The 26,566-nt window shown below is 43.5% G+C and overlaps 1 protein-coding gene across 2 annotated transcripts in view; it reads right to left on the bottom strand.

Annotated features, from left to right (window-relative positions):
- Nucleotides 1-25,417, bottom strand: part of PPEF1 (protein phosphatase with EF-hand domain 1) — a 587,279-nt gene extending 561,862 nt beyond the window's left edge. Inside the window, exon 1 of one of the 2 annotated variants that reach the window (XM_069636856.1) lies at nt 25,228-25,417. The gene's annotated coding sequence lies outside the window, so the exon portion shown is untranslated. The remainder of the gene's footprint in view (nt 1-25,227) is intronic. The other variant, XM_069636855.1, reaches the window with a different exon arrangement.
- Nucleotides 25,418-26,566: the final 1,149 nt, after the last annotated feature.

Here is a 26,566-nt window from a genome sequence, read left to right as displayed (position 1 = left end):
ATTAGAGGAAAGTACCTGGAATTTTCCCTAACGCTCATGCTACATGACCGTCATGCATCAATGGTGCTTTGGTGTGCGGCGGAACAAGCAAAACTCTTTTTTATCATAGTATCTTTACCATGGAAGGTCAGTGCACTTGCCCGAGTTGTGTCGTTATATACTGTCAGACTGCTGGTTTCTTAGTACAGTGCATGGTCCCCCACTCTAACTTTTACATCCAATGGTCGGTTCGAGGTATCATGGCCACTGCCACTAAACAATTTAATATCTCCTTGAGTTCTATTTGTTAGGATGTTTTATATCGTGTTCATAACAAACGTCCCTCCGATGGCCGTGGTGTGCTCACAAGCAAACTTTAATCACCACATTCCAATAGGAATAGCGGTTATGTGCCGATACAACATGAAAGCCCCATGTGGTGTGGAGTGGACACTGCAATTGGTTGTCTTTCAAACCCACATCTACGGTGCCCATGAGTTCTTTTCAGTGTCAATAGGAGTTTTGTTTTGATTCAGCCTTGCAAATCATGTAGAGGAAGACGGCATGAAAGGCAATGATCCTGGATAAAGTAACTCCTACCTCATACTGAGAACAGATCGACAACATGCATGTTTCTAATACAGTGGATAGGTTGCTAGAGTGCTTCCTGATAACCTCTACTAATGCACAACGCATTTAAAAGGAATTGTATGCAGGTCCATGGTTCTTATTGGATGTGACTCTGTAGGCGTAGTTGTGATCTCGTATTTATCTAAAGAAGGGTGCTTACAGTTGGGGTGTTACGGAGATCTTTGGTGGGGAAGAATCTGCTCTGTGGCTCTCTGAATGGATATATATGAGCGTATTAATCACTTCTTATTTGGAGTATGACAAGCGCGAGTTGAGAGCTGCAAGTGTGGCAATACACTGTGCATTGGGTGATCTAGTGACGTTATCTTCATGGTGGAAATCTAACATATGAGACGATTTGTTGGAAATGACTAACTCTGATGGGTTTCAGCAAACTGATATGTGGGAATATATCTGTATTGCACACATTGTTAGAGATTATCTGCATTATACACATGTGCACTTGAGATGGGAAAAGATGAGCTTGGGTTGGACTATGCACTTCTGCTGCTGGGTGTTAACCGCAGATTATTGCCTCGCTTGTGGTTTCTTGCTTTGCTCTTGACTTCATGTCTTGCACATAATGGTCTTCTCTTTGGGATGTCGCTTTATTCACCCACACTATGGATGCTGTCCTGCCTTGAAATTGTCCTCTTGTTAGGCAAAGTGCAAGGTGTGTCAGGCAGTGTGCCTTTTGTATTGATACCTCTGTTGTTATGAATGTTTTAGAAGTTCCCAAGGCATAAGGTGTAGGGAAACATACATAGCAGCTTTCATCTGTCATTTTTCTCCCCACTTTCTTCATGTGCTGATACCACATGTTATTCTTTAAATGGTTGGAATTGTCAAGATATGAATGTATACCTTCCTTGTCTTTCCCAATATCTCTTTAATTCAAACAATTTGTATGGAAATGTCAGGAAAAATATCACTTGTGCTTTTGTCAGGAATAAGAATGGATGTTACATTCTGGAATATTTCCTTTGGCCTATAAAACAATAGCTCACGAAATGTAGAAAGTATAATAAAATAAAGACAGAACCGGGGACGTCATTTCGGGGTCAACTGCAACCCCTAAGGTTTCCCTTGCTACCCCTGTGGTCTCCCCTGCTGCCCCTAAAAAAAATATTTAATACATTCTTTTTTTTAAATGTTTTTTTTTTTACATTAAAGCTCCTGGGCTGTGGCCAGTGCCACCCATGTGGCTCTTTGTTTCTGGAAGGGCTGGAATGTATGTTGAGGCCTGTTAAAAAAAACAGGTGGTTCCACAAGTGTAACACTTTGAGCAGTAAATTCGATACAATAATTGCTAGACTAATTCATTACAGTGTTGAAAGGTCATGTTCTATCGCTTCCCATGATATCACTTCAGGGTGGGCGTCAAATGGCATCACTTATTGTGATGTCATCAGAGGTCAAGGGTCATGTGATGTCACTTCCACTACCCCTGGCATTTTGGTGAAATGACGTCCCTGGACAGAACATAAAGCAAAATGTAGGTACAAGACGTATTGCCATTGTATTCAAACGCCACATGATCTCTTTTGGAGTAGCTGATCTTCTTGTTAGTAAGGTGTGCCTTATATAATGGAAAATTACCATTTTTAATTCAGTTATTCATCTTCAATCACTTTTTTGAATCTGCACTCCTATGATAGGAACTGGATTATAATGGCCATAATAACTCTGAATGATAGGACTGTTTTTAGGATTTCCAAAAAAGACAACAATGTTCAAGTTTCATCGGGTGTCCAGTCAATTGGTCGACAGCAAACTGGTCGACTGCAATTTGGTCGACACCATTTGGTCGAATGCCAAATGGTCGATTTTTTTTTTTTTTTATATATATATATATATGTGTTTTGTGGGTTTTCGTGTGGGAAAAAAAAAAAAAGAAAAAAAGGGGGTTGGGGGGGGGGACCCCCCCAAAAAAAACCAAAAAAGGGGTAAAAAAAAAAAAAAAATTCGACCATTTGGCATTCGACCAAATGGTGTCGACCAGTTGTCCTGTCGACCAAATGTTTTCGACCAATTGACTGGGAACCGTTTCATCGCAATACTGCTGGAGATATGTTCAGTGTATGTATACAAAAACAGAATGCAGAAATATGTGCAACATATCAGGTAACATATAGTGTGTCGTACAATCTTTGTGTGTCATTTTTAATATGTATAATCTCTTTTTAGTTCAACTGAAAAAGTTCTGGAACTGCAGCAAGTCCATTCATTCCCTGTTAGATTTTAGGAAATGTCAATTTGTTCTGGATCGTTTTTAATCCATTGATTATTTGCCCTTCCCCTTGGTAGCCGATCTGGTCCGCATGTGTAGAACCTCTTCTCTTGCTTCACTGTCAACAGGTGCTGGAGAGGTCGGGGTCCCTCCCTTGTAGTGCTTTACGTCATTCAGGTGTAACCAGGCACATCTCCCTTGAAGTTTCACAGCCTTTCCTAGGGATGGTCCCTCAAATTGGGCGTGTTCCAAGTATGTACAAAACTCTTAATGAGTACCCTGGGTACAAACTAGGCTGTTTCAATGAGACTTCACCGTCTTCATCAATCTTCTTTGACCCTGCTCTCTGATTTTTGATCCTTCGAGAAATAAAAGAAACACTTACAAACATATTTGTTAAATAATCTTGGATCTGATCACCTAATGTTTTTGCTACACTGTGGGCATCAGTTTTTACTTAAGTGGGAGGAGCAAGGGGTACTCTTGTGCGTCATCCAGTAACCAACCCATGAGGAGTTAGGTGCTGATCTGAGCCAGGCTGGTTTCTCAGAGCAAATAAAGTAAGGGTTAGGCAATGTAGCCATCCCTTTTTCAGAGTGATTTTCATTTTAGCAATCCTTTCTTTGAGAAGTCTGTTTAGCCTCTCATAGACACCATTCACCTGTGGGTGATATAGGTAGAGGAAAACGTGTGTTTTGTGCCTAATCGAAGAACTATCTGTTCAAACAATTTATTTACAAAATTCAGGCCATTATCAGACCACAGTACTTTGCACACACACCATCTGGGAAACACCTCATGCACGAGAAACTTGGCAGTGCATGTGGCATCGGGGTGTGTGCATGGACCTGCCTCAATCTATCTGGAAAAGGGACATACTACTAACATGTACCTGTAACCGTTACAGACTTGTTACATATCCACATAATCGATATGCAGAAACAGACCATTGGGTCTAGGGATTGCTGCTCTCACTGTTTGCAAGGTGTGCCATGCTGTGAATTTCTGGCACACCATGTAATTTACAATAAACTGTGCAACATGTTCTAACAAATTTGGTGTAAGCCAGTCTTCTGCGATCATTGCAGCAAGACTATCTCTGGTGGTGTGTGTGGGGTAGTGAAGCTGCTCCATTGCCACCTTTAATAATGCTAGAGGCATAACTGAATTTCCAGTACTGTCCTGTCTCCATATAGTCTCAGTGGGGGATAAAGAACACCCCCCTCTCTTCCATAAATCATGCTCTTCCTGTGGAGCTCAATCTTGCAGCTCAATTAACTGTACAATGGACAACATATTAAAACCCTCCTGCATTAGCATGCATCATTCTGATCTTTGCTTAACATCCTCCAATTCTAAATATTCAGAAATATTTGTGAAATATGCTGCTCTTTTGGCCTCTACATCTGCGGCTTTGTTACAGTGAGAAATCAAGTCTGCCCCTTTAGTATGGGCTGTGTATTTCATGACGGCAATTGCCAATGGTAGCTTTAGTACTTTAATGGGCTTGCCCAATAGAGACGCATGCTGCATAAGAGTGTCAAATACCCGGAGAAACCCCTGCCCCCTGTTTCCAACGTGACAACCTTGCGTGTACAGTTGCCGTCATGTAGGCAGAGTCAGAATACACTGTCACTTCCTCATCTTCAAATCGCTGAAGCGCAGCGATGAGCGCCACTAATTATGCAGCCTGCACTCAACAATGTGAAGGAAATCTCACACTAGTCACTACCTCAAATTCACCATTCTTTTTCAACTTCACTACTAACATCCCAGTATGCCTTTTAGCAGTCATTTGATCAATTTTAGAAGAACCATCAATAAAGGCAACTTCCCCCCTCCAAGAGCATTTTTTTCTGATATGGGAAATATCATCATAAAATTCAGTATACATTGTCAGCCATGTACATAGTTCTCCTTTTATACTGGCTCTGCTATAACTGTTGCTGGATTCAATATTCTGCATCTAACAATTTTGATTGCTGGATTCGAAAAAAATCACTTTGTATCCAGATGCTCTTTGTGTAGTCAATGTACTTTTGGGTTTCTCTGAAATGGCAAACAGGGAGTGCTCGACAAATAATGTTATTGAGCATCCCATTGTAATACTTTTAGCTTTCTCGATTTTGAAACCAGCAACTGCTAATGCTTGTTCACAAGGATAACATCCTTTCATTACGGGTATAAAATCCCACTATAGTAAGTGGTTTATGTCCATGTTCTAATGTCATCTTCTGTGTAAGTACTGCTATCATCACTTCTCCATTTGAATGTGAGAATAAATAAAACTCTTCATTATATAGTCTGATATTCCTAATGCAGGGGCTGTTCAAATCGCCCTTTCAATTCTTTCGAATCCATCAATCATGTTATCTGTCCATGTAGCTTACTTTTGTTTATCTGCCCTTCCTTGAGTCCTTTTAGAAGTGGTCAAATATATGTACTATAGTCAAAAACCCAGGCCCTACAATAATTACATAGGCTGAGAAATGGTTGCATTTCCCTTATTGTCTCAGGTTTTGAAGTTTTCATTATTGCTTCTGCTCTCTCAGGTGTCACTTTTCTCCTCTGTTGAGAGATAAGCTGTCCTATGTACTGGACCTCTTCCTGACAATATTGTAATTTTTCTTTGTCTACTGTTTATTCTTTTTCCGCTAGTATTGTCGTTTATATGTCATCTACGTACTGAATTATCATGCACTCAAGTTGTATGTTACCTAGGTGCATCTGAAGGTCTCTATTAAAGATGTATGGGGTCTCACAGTACCCCTGAGGCAGTCTTGTATGTTTCAGGCGTTGGTTTCTATATGAAAATTAAGTCAAATCCTGTGAGTCTTCATGCAGGGGAATTGAAAAGCAGGCATTCTTTAAATGTATTCAACAATATTGTTTAAGGGGTGGAGATCCTGAATAAACCTCCACGCACACCCAGCGATAATAGCACCATAAAAACGGCCAAAAACAGGCGGTAAGTGGACATTTTTACCTCCAGCAAAAAGTTGGTGGTAAAACAACAATTATCCCCCAGCTTGTGATTAGACCAACCTTTAAATGCAGCAGTGATATTGCTACCGCCACATTTAAGGACTCAAGTCCAACTCGCGATGAGGCCCACTGTCCCTTTCTCAGTAAAGGATATCATCATATGTCACTTTGTCATCAAGTCACGTCCTAATATGTTAACTGGTGTCTACCAGGAATATAATAGTGGCATTGACACATCATATTCACCTATAGAAAGTGGTAATTTGTCAGTAAAAGGACCCAAACTTGTGGCCCCAGATAATCCCTGCGCATTCATGGCAATGGCAGACATTGAGTATTTTCCCTCTCGAACACAGGAACAAGTTGCTTCTGTATCCACGAGGAACAAAAATGTCTTGCCTCCTATCGTTACCCTAACCCTTGGTTCCTCTGGTGGGTCTGGTGTCACAGATAGTACTGAACACATCAGGTCGCTCTGTGGGTGGAACTATTGTGGATATAAATTCATCCTGGTACCTGTGAAAGGATTCCATCCCACTACTGTCACACTCCCTATCCTGGGGGTGGACACCTGTGGGATTCCTATATTCACCTTCCATTGTAGCACTGTTGCTTGTTGCACCAGTTCATACTGTGGCTGTTGTGCGTGTGTTTGTTGTGCTGTGGTTGTCCCAGTGGCGACTGCATTTGCTGTGGGATCTGCTGTGCTTGCTGTATTTGTGGCACGCCTATCTGATACTGTGTGTGATCTTGGGCATAATATTCCTGTGATTCTGTATTATACTGTGGAGAATAGCCCATCCCCACCTCTTGGAGCTTGCCAGCCAGTTCTGTTACATGCCTCTTCCTCTACTTCTACACGTTTCGGCTATATGTCCTGTTCTCCCACAATTCCAGCATTATTGTGGCTGTCCCCCATTAAATCCTCCTCCCCCTTGAGGGTTTTGAAATCCACCTTGTCCTCTAGGTCCATTCCCTTCACCTCATGGCCAAGCACTGCACCCACTCTGATCCATAGGGTGCACTACATTGCTTTGCTGTACTCACCGTATTCTTGTGTAGTAACGCCTTCACCACTTGTCAATACTGCTCCTTCTATAGCGAAGGTTGACAATGTTTTCTGTACTAAGTTTACTTCCTCCTGCTTTCTATTGTCAGCTTTGTTCTTATTTTTCTCTTGCAATAGTCGGCAATGATATATAATGGTCAAATGTATTTCTGGCCATGGCTTTGCTTCCATCCCTACCTGTTTCTTTATCTGCCGTTGCACTGGCTCGGGCAGTCCACAACATAAAATATGATAAAATAATGCCACTGTTTTATCCCTGTTCTCTCGTCTCGAGGCACCAACGTTCCTGAATCGTCTGACTAAAAGCAACAGGATCTTCGTCCTCTTTCATTTTCCTTGTCATAATCGCACCCATGTCTGATGTGTCAGGATACTGTACTCTAAGCGCCCTCCATATGTCTGTCCTGCAGTTATTAAATGGCGTTCCATCATGTGTTGTGTTCTGTTAAGTTACTCTTGCATACTTTGCTCATCTCCAAATGTTGTCTGCTCTCTCCCCTAGAATAGCTGCCAGTAAGCCTTTTAATTCACCCACTACTAACGTTATTCCTGCTGTCATTCTCTCCAACTCATACATCCATTTCCCTGCACCTGTAGTCAAACTCGGTAATTTACAGGTTGATTGAATCAGTGACGGACTTGATTGATGGCAGTCTGATAACTTTTAATAATCCTGACATCATACTATGTGGTGACATAAATGTAACATGCATAGAAGCGGAAAGAAAACACATAAACAAACTGTCAGACCCGAGCAACTCAAGTAAAGAACGAGGAAGGAGATAGGCCAAAGCACTGAAAACTAGAAATTGGTCAGACTAGAGGAAATATACCCGCAAGACCCACATGGCACCAAAACAACCTTCAAGCAACATTGGATTTCATTTGGTCTTCAAAGAACTTGTTACACACCATAATTGAGCTGAAAGTCATTAAAACTGTGAATAGTGAACATGATACCTTGAATGTGAGATGGGAGAAGCCAAGGGCAGATGCCCTGAAGTTCTTTGTAACAAATATGAGGAAAAAACACAAGACTCAAACTATGCCTCATTGTTCGAAATGTATAAATGTAGGGTTCAAAAGGCCCTTTCAAAAACTGAAGCATGTACATAGTCTAGAGATTGTAGCGCAAAAAAGAAAATTCTCTGAAGAGATATTAAGAAGATCAAGAAGGCCTCATTTCAAAATAGTGAACTGCTCATAAAAAAAGAAAGCAACAATATTGAAATTGGGTTATTGCATTTAGGACGCTGCAGGATCAAGAGCAGGCGGAAAGAATGCTAAAATCCATTTACAAACTCAATTCAGGAGAAACATGGGCGATAATCAATGAAGGCACACTAAGTCAAAAAGGCGCACTGAGTAACAGCATAAGTGCAAAAAAGTGGGTTAAACGCGGCCTTCTCCAAACCAAAGGAGGAAGCTATTGAAATGTGGGAAGATATGGTAGTCACCTGGGACTTCAACATACAAAAAGACCAAAAAGTTATTCAAAAACTAAAAAATTCAGGATCATCTGGCCCGACAGAATTACAAACATGTTAAAACAAAACATTGGTGACTGAGAAGTCTTATTCCATCAAATCTCAAAGTTTAAAAAACTTCCATCGTCCTGGAAAATCAGCGATAGTGGTCCCCATTTTTTAAAATGGGGCCAGGGCTAGCCCTAGGAACTACCGTCCGATTGCACTGCTAGACGTAATCGGAAAGCGGTTTGTGTCATTTTTTCAAAAACATCTATTAAACTGGGCAGAAGAATCGGGAATTATTGATGTAAGACAAACTGGCTTTACTAAAGGAGTAGGCACTGACTTAAATCTGTTCCTCCTAAATGTGCTAAAGCCTGAAACTCTGAGATCAAAATACACCTTATTTCTCACCTTCATAGATCTGTGCCAAGCATTTGACAGCATAAATCAATGGAAAATGTGGAAGAAACTTAGGACATGGAAGTGCACAGAAGGCCATTTTGCAGGCTATCATTTCCTTACACACAGATACAACAATATAAATACAACTTAATGCAGAGGGCGAATTGACAGAAAACGTAAGAACAGAAAAAGGAGTGATACAGGGCTGTCCCCTAGCCGCACAGATCTTGAAGTTATACATAGCCGACCTCCCACTGGCATCCCAGAACACAAATATATTTCCACCAAGAGTAAACGGTCACATAGCGTCTTGGATAATTTACGCAGATGATTTGATGTTAAAAGACATGACTGAAATCGGTTTGCAACATCAAATAAATCATCTACAGGAGTATCTAAATAAAAATGATCTTGTTTAAATGCAAATAAATCAAAAATCATGACATTCTATGAAAATCAATGGAAAAAGGACGAATATTTGGTTGGAAGGCAGGAAAGGAGCGAATAGAAATAACAGAGGCCATCTCTTATTTGGGAGTTCTCTTTAATAAATCAATTAGAGAATGGGCTTGGATCCAACAGATGAAAGTAAAGATGGAAAACGTTAGTACTACAGGGAAAAAGATGCAAAGTATGGGAAATTCACTATGAAGCCAGTGATCCTTTTTTATATCCAGAAAGTATCTTCATCAATAACTTTTGGCAGTGAATCAGGGCTAATTTAAACTGAGCCATTTCGAATGCTTTCGAAGGGCAATTTTGGAGAAAGGTGTTATGGCTACCAACATGTGTGCCAACGGTAGCAGTTCGCTACGGGTTGGGGCTACAATCCCTCCAATCTATAGTCCTATGGAAGACATTACTGTGAAAAATATTGATGCAATCATCAGTGAAACCATACCAGATATTTCTCCCACCATCAGGGGAATATCAGGGACTGATAAAAACTTGGTTCATGAAGTGTTTAGTTCAACTGAAACACTTGGATATATCCATCAAAGCTTTAAGAGAGAACCCATGTGTGTAAAAAAAAAAAAAAGATTTAATAGAGACTGGATCGAGACCTATAATAAAAGAAGGAACTACAAATCATCATTGGATCTAATGGGTGAATCCAGAGCAATGAAATATACCATGAAATACTTTGGACACATTCCCCAGTTGATATCATAGAGATCAATTTTTACGTTTGAGACTGAATTTATATCCGACCAAAAAAATGCTGTTCATGAGGAAAATGGTTCAATTGACAGACAGTCAGTGTCATTTTTGTAACAATGCAGAGGAATCCATAAGGCACTTGGTAACTAAATGCCACTCAATGACAAATGAAAGATGCCGCTATCTATGGAAATTTGCTCCCAAGACTTTGAACATGATGGAATGGTGGCAGATCTTCCATTTGGGCCATAACCAAATGGCGATATGTGCCGTTATTGACTTTTAGATTTTGTCTTAACCAATCTTTGAATAAGTGCCTGTATAAGGAAATGACTGAGAAAAGTGACATAAGTGATTGTCAACATATTTGTAAGTATGAAGGATACATTTGAGTGTGATGAAATGTAATAAAAAGTTTGTATCAAACTGAATTACAATAAAAATAAACAAAAATAAAAAGTAATTTACATTTCACATTTTCTATGTCCATTTTTGGCCACGGTATATATTGTGGTCGCCCTCTCTCTTTCTCTAATAACAGAAATTGTGTAAATCCTAGTACAAAATCATATCCCCCTACACTTCGTGTGGGGCTAGTTTCTTCGTCGTCTTCCTGGAAATGATCTTACTCTGCTTACATAAGGCGGGGACATGTCCCCTGCACTATACGACCATGCTGGTGGTTGTTCAGAATATGGTGTAGGTTCTGTTGTTTTTTATTTCAGATCTTCTAAATCTGACCGTTTTATTGCTCTTTCTATGCTTGGATCTATCGAAAAACCACAGGCACCTTCTCTTTGTGCTGTCTCATTCTCCTCCCTCTCTTCGTCTGACATCATTATACCCCAACTGGTATGACTATTATCCCTTTCCTCATCATCAAGATCTAGGGCATCATCATAAGTTGAGAGTATACCGCCCGACACTAACAACGCGTTATCACAACTCGGTCTGGCGCAATTAGTGCCAGATCCTGAGTTGCGAGGGTGGTTGTGTGAGGCCCCCATTCCAATTAAGTACATTGGACCCAATGAGGCTTGTGGGCGCTAATAGTGCAACAGTAATAGCGCTGCAAATGGGCAGTAACTCACCAGATTTACCTCCAGCTCAATGCTGGAGGAAAAGCTGGGTGACTTACCACCCAACTCATAGTTGGGGGCAGAGCAGTAATGCGGCCGTAATACTGCTACCACTGCATCTCTGGAGGATAGCTCAGCGGCAACGTGCTCGCCTTGGAAGCAAGACGACACAGAGCAACACAGGTTCGATCCCTGGGTCCGCGCTTAGAAACCTCTGGGTATTAAGCACGTTATAAATAACCTATCATATCATATCATTTTTACTGCTCTGCCCAACATATGATGAGGACTCTAGTCTACTTAAGGACAGCGTTCTATACTAAGCAATCAATGTGTTGCCCAATCTGTCGCCTGTTTCCTTTGGTGGAGATCCTGCGACGCTCCCCATAGCCTCATGACCACCATTCTCTATTGTCTGTCTATATAGATGTCCAATCAGTTTCCCTATTCCTTCTGCCTCATGCTCATCGGCCCATGTCTGTAGTCTCGGTATCCCTTGCAACTCCCTGCAGGGCTGTTGTGATCCTCTCTCTTCTTCCCAATGCTCTTGTGCTTTAATGGGTATTATACTTCTATTAACAATATGATCTATTTCGTCATCTCTTTGTCCCCTTCTCCTTCTCGTATCTTCTTCCCTTCTCCTCAGCTCTCTGTTCTCTTCTTCCTCTCGCCTTCTTTGCAACCTACTTTCTTTCAATATTTGGGTTCCATTTCTTCACATTTCTTCTCTTCTATCTTTCTCTTTATTCTGTTCTTCATACCTTCTCTGTTCCTAACTCTTTCTTTCTCTTCCTTGTATGCCCTTTCTCATTCCTTTTCCTTCTTTTCTATTTCCTCAACATCGTCAATGCCCTTTCCATCTGATTTAAGTAGTATCCGTCCTCCCATCCACTCATTTTGTACTATTGTCATTCCTACTTTGTCCTTCTCTCCTTTCGGTCTTCTGTCTTCCTCCTCTATTTCTATCCGTCCTTTCTCTCATCATGCTCTTTATGTTCGTTGCGTGTGGACATATATTTACGTTCGTTATTCTTACTTTATTCCAGGCTATTTTCACTATTGATTGTTTATTTATATAGCGCCTATACACAATGTGTTTCAAAGCGCTTCAAGGGGGGAAGGAACATAGGAAAATACAGTTACATTCAGTTAAAGTCCTTGAAACAATACAGAATGTGAAAAATAACTATCGTAATAGGCCTGTCGACATTTCTGATAGTGCAAGTGCATAGAAACAAGTAAGGCAAGAGGGAAGGGAAAAGAAGGAGAACAAAGCAAGCAGTAATATTACTATGACTGACGACAATTGATGTAGTGCAGGAGGTATACAAGACGAGGGGTGGGAGGGTATGACGGGGAGAAGGAGATGAACAAAACACGCTTCTGTGCAAATTTGTCTGTGACAAATTTAAAAGCAGGGCTGGGGGGAGGAGGGAGAGGAACGAGGAGGGGAGACAGACAAGTCTAAATAAATAACCTATCATATCATATCATTTTTACTGCTCTGCCCAACATATGATGAGGACTCTAGTCTACTTAAGGACAGCGTTCTATGCTAAGCAATCAATGTGTTGTCCAATCTGTCGCCTGTTTCCTTTGGTGGAGATCCTGCGACGCTCCCCATAGCCTCATGACCACCATTCTCTATTGTCTGTCTATATAGATGTCCAATCAGTTTCCCTATTCCTTCTGCCTCATGCTCATCGGCCCATGTCTGTAGTCTCGGTATCCCTTGAAACTCCCTGCAGGGCTGTTGTGATCCTCTCTCTTCTTCCCAATGCTCTCGTGCTTTAATGGGTATTATACTTCTATTAACAATATGATCTATTTCGTCATCTCTTTGTCCCCTTCTCCTTCTCGTATCTTCTTCCCTTCTCCTCAGCTCTCTGTTCTCTTCTTCCTCTCGCCTTCTTTGCAACCTACTTTCTTTCAATATTTGGGTTCCATTTCTTCACATTTCTGCTCTTCTATCTTTCTCTATATTCTGTTCTTCATACCTTCTCTGTTCCTAACTCTTTCTTTCTCTTCCTTGTATGCCCTTTCTCATTCCTTTTCCTTCTTTTCTATTTCCTCAACATCGTCAATGCCCTTTCCATCTGATTTAAGTAGTATCTTTCCTCCCATCCACTCATTTTGTACTATTGTCATTCCTACTTTGTCCTTCTCTCTTTTCGGTCTTCTGTCTTCCTCCTCTATTTCTATCCGTCCTTTCTCTCATCATGCTCTTTATGTTCGTTGCGTGTGGACATATATTTACGTTCGTTATTCTTACTTTATTCCAGGCTATTTTCACTATTGATTGTTTATTTATAGAGCGCCTATACACAATGTGTTTCAAAGCGCTTCAAGGGGGGAAGGAACATAGGAAAATACAGTTACATTCAGTTAAAGTCCTTGAAACAATACAGAATGTGAAAAATAACTATCGTAATAGGCCTGTCGACATTTCTGATAGTGCAAGTGCATAGAAACAAGTAAGGCAAGAGGGAAGGGAAAAGAAGGAGAACAAAGCAAGCAGTGATATTACTATGACTGACGACAATTGATGTAGTGCAGGAGGTATACAAGAGGAGGGGTGGGAGGGTATGACGGGGAGAAGGAGATGAACAAAACACGCTTCTGTGCAAATTTGTCTGTGACAAATTTAAAAGCAGGGCTGGGGGGAGAAGGGAGAGGAACAAGGAGGGGAGGAGGGGAGACAGACAAGCTGCTATCAAAAGCCAAGGGAACAGATGATAAGAGCAAGTGCTAAGAGGGGGAAGGCTGAGAGGAGGGAGAAATAAGTGGGATGGGAGTAGGAAGAAGGTGGAAGAGGAGGGATTTATGGAGGGGGTAGAAAGGCAGATAAGAGGGGCAAGGGTACACAGAGCCAATAAAAGGGGGGGCAAGGCAGGGTGGGGCACACAGACACTCATGGGGGGGAGAGGGGGCACACAGACACTCATGGGGGAGAGGGGGCACACAGACACTCATGGGGGCAGAGGGGGTACACAGACACTCATCAGGGGTTAGGGGGCACACAGGCACTCATGGGGGAGAGGGGGCACAAAGGCACTCATGGGGGGGAGAGGGGGCACACAGGCACTCATGGGGGGGAGAGGGGGCACACAGACACTCAAGAGCAACCAATGGGAGGGGGGAGCAGGGCCAACCCAAGGCTGCAGGACAAGATGGGATTTCCATGCGGCCATGCTAGAAGGCCATAGAACAATGAAGCTGGATCCAAGGTTGCCAAAAGAAGGCACAAATATGCAGTGAGGACAGAGGCACACATAAAGAAGCTCCATCAAAGTTAATCCATAACGTGCACAATGTCAAAAAGTCAATTAACAGCATTTTTTTCGGTAATTTTTGCCGCACCATGTGCGCTTTCCCAAAAACACCAGGCTTACCCCAGTAATTATGGAGATGGTTGCAGGAAGCATGGTGGGGCAGGTGGTGAGCCCCCAACGTTGATTGAGTTCAACAGAAGTGATATGCAGTGAGGACGGAGGCGGTTAGAAAGGTGGTAGGTATGTGATCTCTCTTCCTGTCAGCGGAATGTGCATATGTTGGATTAACATACCCACCTGCTGCTTTTAATTCCTTTAAAGGATAGATTCCCAGTTTGTCTTCCGTTGTGCTATCATTTTTAGGGGGAGAAAGAGGAGCTGAAGACGTTATGTCCTCCACTTTATGCTGACTAAGCACCCCCTCCTTCTCAGGTGGGTTTTCTATCTCACTTTGATACATCTTCCATAGTTCTAAAACAGCTAACCTTTTCTATAGCTTCTTCCCTGTACATGTAGCATGCAAGTATGTTGTCATGTATCGCAGCACTGCCTTCTTGAGGCAACGTCATAAGTGTTTGATTAGTCATGCCTTTTACCCACTCTGCACCAAATATCACACTTAATCTTATATGTGTATCTTGGAATTGTCCTGCATAGATGAAAAAGGGGAGTGTGCCCCATAATGACAAGTCGTTTTTAACTCTCAATACTTACTGTGTTTTTATAGTTTATTATTTATTTAATAAAACTTCAACAATCACTTCAGGCCAGCACCATCAATCGAAGCCTATTCCCAAAAAAATGACCCATTCTCCCCACGGCCCACTCCCAAGGATCAGAGGATTCCCCAGCACATTTTTCCCATTTTTTACACGGACAGTTTTTTCAAAATCCCCAAAACACGCGTGCACACTTTTTCTACAATCTTCTTGTCCTAGTCTCCCGATAGACATATCTCATCTTTATTTTCCTCCATTTTGGAGTGTGTCACGCACACTTCTTTGGCTGTAACCATAGGAATCCTTTAAATAATACTCTGTTTCCGGAGTTTGGTGCGGTCCCTTCACCATGCTTGAGAAAATGTATCGAGGTATCTCCTTTTCCCTAATAAATCCTGTTACGTTCTCCCTCTCATTTATATATATATATATATATATATATATATACACACACAATACGACCCTTCCCATCTTATTTGCCACTTTCGATGGTTCCAATTACATCCGTTATTCAGCACGAGGCCTTCGGTATCGACTCTTCCCTAATCAACCACTTTGCCTTCAGTCTACGGCGGGGCGTTAGCAGGGACCGGATAGGAATTTCTTCAAAGGGGCGCCTGCTAACCATCTCAGGTCACACGTGTTGTAGCACTGCTATCCGCAGGAAACTCTCGAGTCTTCCGGCTAAAGTGGAACACATCAAGAATTTGAGGATCTGGATCTGAACCATCCGCACCGCTACCAAACGTGCAGTAGCACTTTTGAATGCTTTTATGCGCAGAATGGAATTACCAATACCATGGACCAAAATGACCAGACAGACTTTAAGAATATGGCAAAATACAACAAATCGTAGTCCACGCACTCTCAATACATTTTAGTTCAGTAAAAGGCTTTATACTTCAATGTACATCAGCTATGACGTCATCCTACGTGGCAAATAATAAAACCTATCAGAGGGATTGGTTAGGGGAACATATCTACTTATAACTTCTATAAGTGTTAGTAAACATCATTGGCTGCCCCTCTTCTAGCATACATACCTTGGACTCTCCTAAAACTACGTATAATACAGATTATAGCAGCATGACAGCAGCGGATTGGCCCCTGCAACATTGTATGTTCACCATTACATAGGCCCTTATGATTGGTTGGCATTCTCTGCCAACCTTGCACATTCGGCTCATTAGCAGCATGTAAGCAAAACGAAACCCAGGTGCAGAGAACAACGTCAGACTACTGCCCACTTGCCCAATTAGTCTACCATCTCTCATCAGTCAAGCCTTCAGCGAAGGCCTCTTCTTTGTACTTGACCTTGCTGCATGTTCTCTTCTCTGGAGGTTTTAAGGGAGTATAGGTACATCGCTATCTTCAATTATAGCCTAATGAATAGGCCTTGTTTTCGAGTCTTGAATCACGTGTGAGGACACCATGATTTTGTCCATTTCGCCTTTCTATTTAGCGCTATTTGATTCAAATATCTTGGGTGTCATTACCTTTTTCGACCTATGGAGACTCGGTTGCTCCGTCTCACATATGCTTTCTGTATTGTCAATAGTGGGCATTCGTAAATGTTCGCTTATTTACTTAATCTAAGAGAAATATGTCCGTCATACATCACTTATCCTTGTTGACTCCCTTTGTACTCTGCAATTTGCTTCTTACTGTGGCATCCTTGATCTCTGGCCAGTAGCTATCCTTTGTTCATTCACAAATTTGTATTTTCAGCATCTGTGAGCTCTGCAGCTCTGGTCTCTCTCCTTCAAGCTTCTCGCTTACTTTTATTCAGAGTCGGTGTCCATCTTTTCAACAAGGCCACTTGACCCATGTTATATTTTCTACTGCAGCAAGCTTCGAGGCGACTCATCTACCTTGCGTTTCTGCGTATATACATTTACTATTCATCTGGCTACTCATCTTTTCTTTGTATATATGGTTTCTTCTCACTCGTACACATGCTTACTTTGCTTCTTCAGTTACGTCCTTCAGTATTCTTATATTGTTTTAGTGTGTCATCGTGTTTTCTCCTTATGACATCACTTTACACTTATCAGATTCCCTTTACAGCTCTTGAATATTCAGTGGTGTCTGCAAATCTCCTGCAGGCCACATTGGTTCTTGGATACATTCGGTACGGTTGTCTGAGTGCATAACGTCTCTCATATACTCGATGCAGCATTGGAATAATACCTGGTTTCATGCAGTGTATTCCTGTTGTTCATCCAATAGGTCGGAGGTGAGGGGGTGGGGTCTATCAGTAACGTTTGCGTCTGCTCCTCTGCACCAGAAATTGAAACTAGCCTGAAATGTGGGTACTTCATCACATACCTTCCCAGCTCAAGCTGGTACAAATATACGTTGGATTTAAAAACCTAAAATAATACTCAATTTATACAGATGACTTTAAAAGTGCACAAGTCACATGATAAACCAATTTAACAATATATACATTGTAGAAAAGTGTTGATCAAAAATGGTATATGGTCATTTCGTTTTTGAAACCTAAATTGCATTGATATGACCACGTCTGCTTGCACCTTTGGGCAAAGGGGCATTTAGTAGCTATTTTAATTGTTTCCAACACGTAGTGGAAAATTAATGGGTAAACACAGGCAAAACTGCCATCACCCACCACTTTACCACTATGCACTGCTGGAAATGGGAAAAATGTGTTTGGGGAATCCTCTGATCCTTGGGGGTGGGCCGTGGGGAGAATGGGGCGGTGTCGAGGGGCACAGTACCATGCCAGGATATGCAGTACAGTATCTTTTCATAGGACCCAATCCTGGCGGTTTGCATAAAAGTGCATCTGTTGGGTACTTTCACTTATTTATTTTTTATCGAGGGACCAGACTCAAGTGTGGAAGAGTTTTAACAAATATCTTTCTGTGGGAGAATGGTTACCCAACCCTTAGTTTAGAATACACACAAATGCTCACACTGTCTGAATTGCAAACCTATTAGCTGTCACTAGTGCCTCCAGCTCAAGAGAAAATATTAACCCATTTCGGCTCATGTCACTTATTTGTTCATCAACAAATTTGTATTTATTTTACAGTGTGCATTGAAAGCCTTGGAAGAACGGCTTAACCAACCAACATAAAACATTAGTAAACAATACTGAAAAAATACAAAAAAAACAGATGAGTGTTACACTTCACTGCTAATACAAACATTTCAAACACAGCATTTGTGACAGGGGTTAGTATAAAAGCATAGAGTATTATGGGAACATAAGTACGTCCTGAATTTTATATTTGAAACATGTCTTTTTGTGATTCAGTAAGAAACCCTTTTGAGCAAATAATGGAAGTTGGGATCTGCAGTTTGACCTCAGCGCGTGACCTCAGTAGCCACAATGCTACAACCTGGCATAGTTTATTTTTTACAGTTTAACATGTCAATACGGACTATGATACACAATTATGTTTGATTGAGAGGTGCAGACAATTAGGAAGCCCTCTATGCCTGCTGAAACTTTCTGTTCCAGCAGCTGCCAGGAATGCATATGTGACCACTAAACCTACCTTCCTGGCACCATGGAGCTGTTGATGGAGTGTCAGGAGACTACCACAGCAGAGGCACATCATTGTACTATTATTTTGGCATGGAGCATTTTGGAAAGGGGGTCAGATGCAGACCTCACTTTCAGAAACAGAATTACCCACATCTTTTCAATTAATAAAAATTTAAAATGCTCAAGCTATACCTCCACACCAGATGGCATACTGACACACCTACTCTTAATCACAGAACTCACAAACCGCCTCACCCACGCTGGAGCGGTGTGAAATGGGTTTTGATTTTTTAGGTTGCATTAAACTGATGCATGAAGGTGGTGGCTGAGAAAGTTATGCTCTCATGGGAGAGCGTGGGACATATAGACAAAAAGAAAAGGTAGAATGGGTTGCTGGCATGGAGGTTGGGACCTTGAGAGCAATGTGTTAAGGAAGAGCAGGACCTGGAGTAATTCGCCTTAATAGTGAGTAATCAGACCATGTTCGTTCCATTTAGGAGCCGTCGTGTATTGTTATTTTCTGTGCGTTCGGGAATTTGTAGCCAAAAATTTATAGTGAGGAATTAAGATGTTGCTACCTGTAACGTCCTACCTCCATTGCCATCACATGCTCAGAGGAATAGTCCTCTATCTATGGCGGTAGAAAGTGGGTTGCGTCCCACGTGGTACTAGAGGCGGGGTTACCGCCTCGGGCGGCAGTCAGAGGAAATAAAGAAAGCTATCAGACGTATATTGCCTCCGCTCCTGTTTTATTGCATGCGCCTGCCCATAGTGATTTATTGATTCATTCTTGCAATCATTCATGCATAGTTCACTCTCAACAATGGCGACGAGGTTTCTGTAATCCGGTACCGGACCACGCATGAAAGTCCGGCCAGCCGTCAGCTCGAGACTCCGGGACTTCAGCCGCCTACTCTACTGCTCCGGAGCCGTTCACGAAGCACGCGGCACTCCATCGCCGTCAAGTAAGAGCCCCCGACTCCTAGATAGCCATTCATTGCCGGCACGGCGCTGCCGATCTACGTGTCACGCGCGCCGCGTATCACACGCGGTACTCAGCTGAAAGAGCACGCGTATGCCGTTCTGGCCCCATCAAGCACAGCACGCGTGCGGAATTGCATCACGCTTTACTGCCGTTCTGTCTCAGGCCTACGTCCAGGCCCAGGCCTACGTCCAGGCCCAGCACGCGCATCCAGGCCCAGCACGCGCGAAGCTACATCGCGCTCGTCATTATTACGCAACGCACCAGCATCAAAGGCCCACCACGTGTGCGATCATCCCATAGCACGCGAGGGCTGGAAACTGCACGGCAAGCCTCCAAGACGTTATCTGCGCAGGGATAAGAAGCAAACATGTCGGAAGACAACTCGGACAGAAGTATTCTGAGCCCCTCCTCCAGTTCCACGCCCCGTCAAGCCACTCACAAAGACGATTGTGGCTCAGAATCGCTACAACTACTGGCTGTGCCGCCTTTTGACATGTCGGACACAAGTAGCCTTGCTCCCAGATGGGCCAGATGGCTCAAAGAACTGCATGTCTACATAGATGCGTCAGGGGTAAGGGAGGAGCGCCGACTTAGAGGTATCCTACTCCACTCTCTAGGACCAGTGGTACGTGACATCGTTTTCGAAATGCCTGAATCCACCACAGACACCTTCCAAGGTATCATCGATGCTTTGAATGCCTACTTCGCACCCCTGCGAAATGTCGACTATGAACGTCATATTTTCCACACCTCCACACAGGACAGCAGCGAAAACATGGACAGCTTTGTAATGCGTCTTAGAAAAAGAGCGAAATATTGTGATTTCGATAGATATTCAACGGAAGAAGCAATAAAGTCTCAAACCATTGCCGGTTGTGCATCTCAAGAATTCAGGAAGAAATTATTGCAAAAGAGCAGGACATTAGAAGAGATACTACAACTTGCTCGAGCGGACGCTGCTCTCATGCAGCAGACTGAATCACTGGACAACATCAAAATCACCCAGTCTGCCTCCACGGCATCAATATGCCCCATCAGAACATCCAAAGAAGCACCACGTCCCACTGAACAAAAGAAATGCTATAGGTGCGGTTTCAAATATCCTCACGTCGGCCCATGTCCTGCCATAGGACACAACTGTGACAAGTGCGGAGGTGAAAACCATTTCCAATCCGTATGCAGAAACATAAATTTCTTTCCATCCACCGAAGTGCACCGGGATGCGAGGAGGTCAGACCGATTTCCAGCTAAAGAAAGCCCGAGATCTCGCAGGAGACAATCACCCACAAGATCCAGACACTCATCTCAAAGCTCATCCCGTGACACGCCACGGGAGGGGAGAAGGCGGGAAGAAAGAAGAGAATACGCGAGCAGGAGACACTCCAGACAAAAGATCAGACACCTAGAAAGTTCGCCTCTCAGAAGGCGAGACTCACATTCATCCTCATCCAGTGGGGACAGGAAAAGGGGATATGTGCACGCAATTGGAAACAGCATAGCCACGGAATACAGTCCCACGCTGCTACTACAATTAAACGGACAAAACAGAGAATTCCTGATTGACACAGGGGCAACAGTTAATGTCATAAATGATGAGACCTACACAAGACTCAACCACAAGAAGTCACTAAAGGAATCAGACACATTAATATACTCTTACGGCTCAAACACGCCTCTCAATTGTCAAGGAATGTTCATGGCACACTGTCAGTACAAAGACAAGAGTCAGAAAATCAAAATATACGTCATAAAAGGAGACGTACCAGGCGGCATCATCTTGAGTTTCAAATCTGCAATTCAAATGGGACTCATCCAAATCATGTATCAAATAATGTCGGCTTACACTACCAGCCCCAAAGACATGATAAAACAAATGTTTCCCTCTTTGTTCAAAGGGTTAGGCAAATTAAAGGACAAACAAGTAAAGCTACATATCAATCCTCAAATAACCCCGACAGCACAACACTACAGAGGCATACCACTAAACATACAAAGACACGTGGAGGACGAGATTCAATCATTATTGCAGCAGGACATCATAGAGCCAGCATCGGGACCAACTCCCTGGGTATCTCCCATCGTACCCGTGCCGAAGAAAGACAACAAGGATAGCATCCGCATTTGCGTGGACATGAGGGCCCCCAACGTAGCCATAGAGCGAGAACGACATCTGGCCCCAAGAATGACTGATATGATGCACTTACTGCATGGATCCAAAGTGTTCTCTAAGCTAGACCTGAATAAGGGATACCATCAGCTAGAACTACACCCTACCTCGAGGTATATCACCACCTTTTCAACGCATGTAGGTCTGTTCAGATACAAAAGACTCAGCTTTGGAGTATCGTCGGCCGCCGAAATATTCCAAAATGAGATACATCAAGTGATAAAACACATTCCCAACTGTCTAAATTACTCGGATGATATCTTGATCTTCGGCATCACACAAGAAAGTCATGATGACACTCTGAGGAGAGTCTGCATGGCGCTGGAAAATGCCCACCTCACACTCAACCCGGACAAATGCGAAATCAGCAAATCCACGCTCAAATTCTTTGGACACATCTTCTCAAAGGATGGCCTAAAACCAGACCCGGAAAAGGTGCAAGCACTTGTTGAGACACCCACGCCCACGTCAGTTTCAGCAGTACGCTCCTTCCTGGGAATGGCGAGCTACTGCACCCGATATATACAGGATTTCGCCTCAGTAAGCACGCCTCTTCGACTCCTAACCGGGAAACATCAGGAATTCCAGTGGTCAAATGCCTGCGAAGAAGCATTCCAAGAAATCAAGAAGAGAATTGCAACAGCCTCCTGCATGGCTTACTACGACCCTGACTTCGACACAGAACTCACGGTAGATGCGAGCCCAGTTGGACTAGGAGCAATCCTGGCACAATCCAGGCGTGGTGCACCCCCTGACTCACCAAGAAGAATTGTAGCCTATGCCAGCCGCAGCCTCTCCAAGACAGAATGCGCATACTCTCAACCGGAAAAGGAGAGCTTAGCGGTAGTGTGGGCATGTGAGCACTATCACTTATTTCTGTATGGACGACCATTCACCATAATTACAGATCACCAGGCCCTCACCACCATCTATGGGAAGCCGACCGCGAGAATGCCACCCCGAATCGCCAGATGGGGTCTAAGACTACAAGAGTATTCATTCAAGATAATACATCGACCAGGCAAAGACAACAACCCTGCCGACTTTCTATCACGTTACCCGCTCCCAGCTCACGACGAGCGCCAATCACACAAAGCAAATCAATATCTAAGATACCTGATCAGCAGCGTGCTGCCTAAATACATCACCACAACACAACTGCTCGAAGAGACCCAAAAGGACAAGCTACTCCAGATAGTACAAACCTGCCTCAAATCAAACCAATGGCAGGTCAACACGAAAGGAGCATCGTCTTTGTCTACGGAAGAGGAACAACACTTCCGCACATTCAAACTAATTCGTCACACGCTATCCACATCACCGGAAGGCCTATTACTAAAAGAAAACAAAATAGTCGTCCCCAAAACCCTGCAAGATCAGGTACTAGACATCGCTCATGCCGGACACAGGGGAATGGTGTCGACCAAGAGGCAACTGAGAACCAAGGTATGGTTCCCATCCATAGACGAGCGAGTAGAACAGCTACTACGAAAATGCCTAGCCTGTCAGGCGGTGGCACCGCGCACGTTTCCCGAGCCACTCAAAACCTCGGAGATGCCACTGAAAGTGTGGGATGAAGTAGCTGTAGATATGTTTGGCCCGCTGGCAAACGGAAAATACGTGCTGGTGATCATTGATGAAATGTCACGATTCCCAGAAGTACATCTGGTTCACTCGACCAGTGCACAGTCCATCATACCTGCGCTGGACAAAACATTTGCTGACTACGGCATACCCTCCAGAGTCAAATCGGACAATGGACCTCCTTTCACGAGCCACGACTTCGCCATGTTCGCAGAACATCTAGGTTTCCAACACCACAAAGTCACACCACTGTGGCCCCAGGCAAATGGAATGGTAGAACGTTTCATGGGAAACCTTAAACGCACCCTACAAATCTGCTCCATTACCAATGGATCGTTCATGCAAGCCATCTGCACCTTACTACGAGAGTATCGGAATACACCGCACAGCTCAACTGGTGAATGTCCATCAATGCTAATGTTCGGACGTGTCATCAAGACACGACTTCCCCATCTTGTGCAAAGGAGGGACGAGTCCTCACACACAAAGAAGGCCAGGAGCAAAGACCAAGAAAGCAAGGATAAGATGAAGAAGTACACAGACGTCCGAAGAAATGCACGACCCAACACCATCTGCATCGGCGACCAAGTACTAGTACGACAAAAGCAAGTCACGAAGGACATGCCTGCTTTCAAGCCAGGGCCCATGAGAGTGACCCACATTCAAGGGTCAATGATAACCGCTGCTAGCCCCAATGGCACGATCACCAGAAATTCATCCTTCTTCAAGACTTTCAACAACACCGACACCACCGTCAACACATCAACAACATCGAGAAGTGACTCCTCGGACACAGACTCTATTTATCATGAAGAAGAAAGGGACGCGGATGACAGTGACAGTGAAAGCGACAGCACCCTGGAAAAACCAGCCCCAAGGGTGCGTAGCCCGTCCAAGAGAGTCATCCGCAGACCCCTCAGATGGATTGAAGAATCCAACTAAACGCAGGCGAAGTGTTTGTTCAAGAGGGGGGAAGATGTAACGTCCTACCTCCATTGCCATCACATGCTCAGAGGAATAGTCCTCTATCTATGGCGGTAGAAAGTGGGTTGCGTCCCACGTGGTACTAGATGCGGGGTTACCGCCTCGGGCGGCAGTCAGAGGAAATAAAGAAAGCTATCAGACGTATATTGCCTCCGCTCCTGTTTTATTGCATGCGCCTGCCCATAGTGATTTATTGATTCATTCTTGCAATCATTCATGCATAGTTCACTCTCAACACTACCTTATTGTTCAAGCCTCCCACCAGTTTATCTGTGCCTTGCCAATTAAGTTCCAAACTCAGTTAAGTGTGATATCACGTTCTGAGAAAGTTCTTCAGAATGTCTCCATTTCTCTGGAGATAGGACAGGAAACCTCGATATTAAATCCTTGATGACAAATCTCCAGCAACTAAACGCTTAAAACGCGCCTGACTCCAAAGCACCGCCTCGCATCATTCCGGAAACAGTTTGCCTGTGATGATGCACCTGCTGCTTTGTTTTCCCTCTAATTCCGGCTCCCGCCTCCTCATACGTCCATCTTAGTAACAACCGCATCACGTCCTTGCGCCCTGCGTTCCGCTCACTGAGTCGGGCGTTTACAAGAATGCCTCGGAGGTGGGCGCACAGCCCTGCGAACGCTCTTCGCTGACTCTTGTATACAAGAGAAACGGACGGGAGTGTTCAGCACAACGCGCGCGCGCGCGTTGCAACCAGGCACTTATGCAGGTGCCTTCGATTACACCGCCGACACAGCGAGTGTGAGGCATTCATCCGCGGTGTGCCGTAAACGTGATACAGCAGTCCCCAAGGCATGCTAGCTGCCAGTTTAATTTCAGGTGGGATCAGCTAGCTAGCACCCCCAGCCACTGCTACGTTTTGCAAAGTAGTAAACAAGTCGATTGGCGCCTTGTTCTGTCAATTTGCTCTCGAGTTTGTTTTGTAATCGAAATCAGGGTTGCCAAAGGCGCACACAAAATGACACACGTACGGTACCTGTTTCCCAATTCCGTGGACAAGCCCACGCCCCCTGCACGTTGATCTGTAGGCACGGCATGCGAGCCTCCGAGCCATCCTGCCTCTCTGGTACCAGCCGGTGCAGTGAAGGGAGTTGATTTAGTGCAGGGGAGAAGGCGGCGGTGACTCTTGCCTTTCACTGCAGCGCAGCTGCAGACCGTGTGTTCCTAGTCGATGGTGTACACCAGCTGCGCGAGGGGTTCGCTCATCCTTATTAGAGGGGAATGTTACTGTGGCCAAGAATAGCAGAACAGTGACTTTACATACAAGAGGATAACTATACAAATGTATTTGACTGACTAATATCTCTCTGTACTTATCAGGGTAATTTTGTTCATACACCCTGGTACCTCTGACTCTGTAGGAACAATTCGCTTCCTACTGGGATTTTTCCCCAATTAAGTTGTTGAAATTTATCCAAACTGCTTTTAATGAATACACTCTTTTGTGAATTTATGTATATATTGTGAATGCTTTGTTTAATGTTGTTTTCTCTTCAATATTTTCATGTAACTTCTGTAAAAAGTGATTTGAATATAAAGTGTGTTTAGTTCATTACATTTTTGTATTATAAAGACTTTCTCTTTGGTTCTTTATGTGACTTTAAAAAAAGAAAATGTAAGCACATTCCTTTTGCATTATTCTGGAGATACAATTAAAATAATTGACACAAATTAGGACTGTCCTCAGTGTGGGTACGTTGTTTGGTTCTGCTTTGCATACAAGGGGGGCATCTTGCACAGTGTTTGTGGGTTTTTTGAAGAAGACTTGGCGGCACAAAGAGAGAACGTGTGTTTTGACCGACCGTTGGCTTTAGCAAGAGTTACTTCATCCTTCATTTCATCAGGGATAAAGTAAAAATAATTCGGGCAATATAAAATGTCACAAAGGGATAGCCATCCTACATTGGGCATCGTGGGTTGGGTGATCAGCAGGCCCCGCAGGTTCTAAATATGGAGGCTCTCAAAGTGCTATGCCGCTGGTAGCTACAAAGTGCGCTTTCCGGGCTTTTGCCCATATTTATTCCCTTTTATGTACAAACGCCGTGATGGTCCACGGGTCATATGAAAACATCACATCCCTCCTTGTGCACCCTGTGGGGCATAGCTCTGCAGTGTTTCCTTCTCTTCCCTCTATCACACCCACCACAGTGTTCTCAATTTCCCCCTGTCTTCTCTAACTGCTCTTCTATCTCCTATCCTACTCTTTTCAATAACACTGATAAGAAGAATCTCAAGAAGGACACCCTGGTCAGTCTCCCATCCAGGCCTTCCCATTGCTGACACCTATGTCAGTGCTTCCTCCAGACAGCACCAAC

The sequence above is a fragment of the Ambystoma mexicanum genome, chromosome 7p (assembly GCF_040938575.1).
Source record: "Ambystoma mexicanum isolate Mex_15411 chromosome 7p, UKY_AmexF1_1, whole genome shotgun sequence".
Taxonomy (NCBI): Eukaryota; Metazoa; Chordata; class Amphibia; order Caudata; family Ambystomatidae; genus Ambystoma; species Ambystoma mexicanum.
The sequence above is the reverse complement of the archived record's forward strand: the minus strand, read 5'-3'. Positions and strand labels throughout refer to the sequence as shown.